Consider the following 3,406-nt stretch of genomic DNA (forward strand, 5'->3'; position numbering starts at 1 on the left):
AAACTCTCCTCAATTAACATTTTGAGAGTACCACCTGTTTACTTCCTTCCAGGATCCTGACTCACAACAGAAGACACACTTAAAACATAAAAATACTCAAAGGTTGAAAATAAAAGATTGAAAATGTTATAGCATGCAAATATCAAAAAAAAAAAAAAAAAAAAAGCTAATTTCACTATACCAAAGCAGACTTTAGGATTAAAAATCAATTTAGAGATAAAAGACATACATGATAAAAAAATTCACTTCACTAGTAATATGACATTACTACCATAGCCTCAAATTATAAAAAGAGAAAAAAATTGAGGGAATTAGATAAATCTATCAAGCTAATGGAGAGTAAAAATGATAAGAATGATCTACAAATAGCAGGTTTTTTAAAAAAGTACACCACATGTTTGAATGGCTTTCTAACAGGTCATTTATTTTCCTAATTTTATGTTTTCTTAAAGTAATAATGCCTTTTGTTTGCATTTACCTGAGAAGATATTGATTGGCAGCAGAGAAAGGCAAGCACAAATGTAGACAGTAGCCAGAGGAAGTTATGTTTTAGAAACTAACGGGTTAAAAACTAATTTTTCTTGCAATAAATATGACTAAGTGGTTAATATCATTAATATATCAACTTAAGAAAAATACTAAAATTCCAAAATGTAAACAGACACAAAAATAGATAATTTATGAAGAGAAGCTAAAAATGGTTAAACAAATAGAAAATGTTCAACCTCACTAGCAAAGAAATAGAAAATTAAAAAATAAATTATTTTCATCTATAAAATTAACAAAAAATTCTTTCAGAATTAGATATAATACCCAAAGCTGTTTGGGATAAAGTAGACACTGTCTTGCACTGCTGGCAGGAATAAAAATTAAGACAAGTTATTTGGCTTATAACATTGACCCTGTAATTCTATTTCTGGGACTCTATTCTGGAAAATAATCTGAATTAATGATAAAGCTTCAAGTACAATATGAAAATGTGATTGATAATATATTTTTTAAAAATTAGAAGTGCTCTTCTCCTTTTCTTTCCCTTTCCTTCTCTTGCTCCCTTACATTCAATTGTTCACTTTTTGAGCAATTTAATCTAAAACCCATTAGATGAGAGCTCAGCAAGGTAGATGTCCCCACAGGTGAGCACTGGAAGAGTCATGGTTGCCCACATGGGATGGCAGAGTACCACTGAAGTGAGAAAGGGATCTCTGCAGGGGAGTGACTCAGCTCATGATGCAGGAAGCCTGGCAGAGAGAGGAGAGCATTTGTGGGAGGGTAGAGGGATAGCCTAGAGCAGGGTGTCAAGGCCCAGTTAAGGTGAGGAGGACATTTGCAGGGGTGGGAGGGTAGTGGCAATTAGGGGAACTGGTTACTTACAGGAGATTGATCAGATAAGTAAATACATTAAAGATAAGGGAGCCAGGTTTCTCACTACCAGAGAAACAAGTTTCAATTACAGGAAGGGAGAAAATGAAAATGAGATATTGGCTTAGAAACTGCGGATATTGGTGTGAACTCATAGCTTTCAATAGAGATATATAGAAAATAAAACTAAACACAGATATAAATGCGTGTATGTATATGTATATATGTCCATTCTGAGGATCTGGGAGTAGTATCACCCCGATAGCAATGAGCCCACTAGTGCCCAGATGTTGGTTTCTAAACACTCTTCTCCACTAAAAGGAACCAGGGCTCTTTGGAGAAATAGCTGATTCCAGTGCTGGGGCAGGGAATGTACAATGAGCTACAGCGTCTTGTGTCAGAAAGTAAGGATAGGTTCAGAGAATAATGGGAACACCTCAAAAGATTACATAAGTCATTGACTAAAATAGAATAACATACATCCATACTCATCCACATGATATAAACAAATGGATTAATTGATCATTTGAAAAGGAATGACTATTTACATAGTCTCCAAGTATCTCCCCATAAAATATTTATTAATTATAAGGGAGGAAGAAGAGTAATTGCACAGTGAAAAAGCCTGGCAGAAACCACCTTAACAAAGTGATCAAAGTTAACATGACCGGTGATGGAACAAATTGAAATCATGTGTCATCTAATAAGATACAATAAGGAGAACACAGCATTGCTTCCGGAATATACCTACCAAAGACGCATGACTCCAATCCAATCATGAAGAAACATCCAATAAACTCACAAAATAACTGACTTGCAATCTTCAAAAGGATCAAGGAAATGAAAGTCAAGGGAAGGATGAGGAACTGTTCCACATTTAAGACTAAATAGACACAAGAACTAAGCACAATGCTTTATTCTAGACTGGATTGTTTTACTATACAAAACGTTATTGGAACAACAATGGAACTTGAATAAGGTATGAGGATTAGATGGTAATAATGGATCGACATTGTTGTCTTAATTTGGGTGATTGTATTATGATTATGTAGGAAAATGTCATTATGGGTAATACACACTACCTTACACGTGTGGTTCACTTTAGCTAGACCATACTATGTCATGTTGAGGGATTGGGATAGCATAGAAAAAAGATTAAGAGCACAACTTCTCGTTTCATGTGGAGTTTGCATCCTAGAATCATCAGTAGCTGGGTGATCCTAGGAGTTTCCTAAATGTTCTAAAATTCGGTCTTGCAAATGTCACTGCCCAGGGCCATCTGCGCAGCCCACCCCACTGTGTTCTTTGACATCGCTGCTGAGGGCAAAGATAGCAGAAAACTTTCATGCTCTGAGCACTGCGGAGAAAGGATTTGGTTATAAAGGTTCCTGCTTTCACGGAATTTTTCCAGGATTTATGTGCCAGGGTGGTGACTTAACATGCCATAATGGCACTGGCAACAAGTCCATCTATGGGGAGAAATTTGATGGAGAATTTCATCCTTAGTCCTGGCAGCTTGTCCATGGCAAATGCTGGACCCAGCACAAATGGTTCCCAGTTCTTCATCTGCACTGCCAAGACTGAGTGGTTGGACGGCAAGCATGTGGTCTTCGGTAAAGTGAAAAAGGGCATCAATATTGGGGAAGCCATGGAGCTCTTTGGGCCCAGGAATGGCAAGACCAGCAAGAAGCTCACCATTGCTGACTATGGACAAATCTAATAAATTTGACTTGTAGAGAAAAAATTAAAAAATAAAATTCTTCCAACGGTTCAATTGTATATCTCTAGGATTCTTCTGAGAATTAAAATAATTAATCCATGTAAAAAGAACTTAGTAAAGCAGCCAGCACATAGCAAGTACTCAATGAATGAAGTAGTACCCCCTTATCCTCTGTCAGATGGACCTCCCTCTGACGTATGGTCGGAAGGTCAATAGTAGCTTAAGGCTAAGTCACAATGCCTGCGTCATTCACCTCACTTCATCTCATCAGCTAGGCATTTTATCATCTCACATTATCACAAGAAAAAGAAGAGTGAGTACAGTATG

General features: G+C 36.8%; 1 pseudogene; it reads left to right on the forward strand.

The window, feature by feature from the left end:
• The first annotated feature begins 2,775 nt into the window (after positions 1 to 2,775).
• LOC106782991 (peptidyl-prolyl cis-trans isomerase A pseudogene) lies at positions 2,776 to 3,079 on the forward strand (annotated as a pseudogene).
• The last annotated feature ends 327 nt before the right edge of the window (positions 3,080 to 3,406 follow it).

The sequence above is a fragment of the Equus caballus genome, chromosome 3 (assembly GCF_041296265.1).
Source record: "Equus caballus isolate H_3958 breed thoroughbred chromosome 3, TB-T2T, whole genome shotgun sequence".
NCBI classification, from domain to species: Eukaryota; Metazoa; Chordata; class Mammalia; order Perissodactyla; family Equidae; genus Equus; species Equus caballus.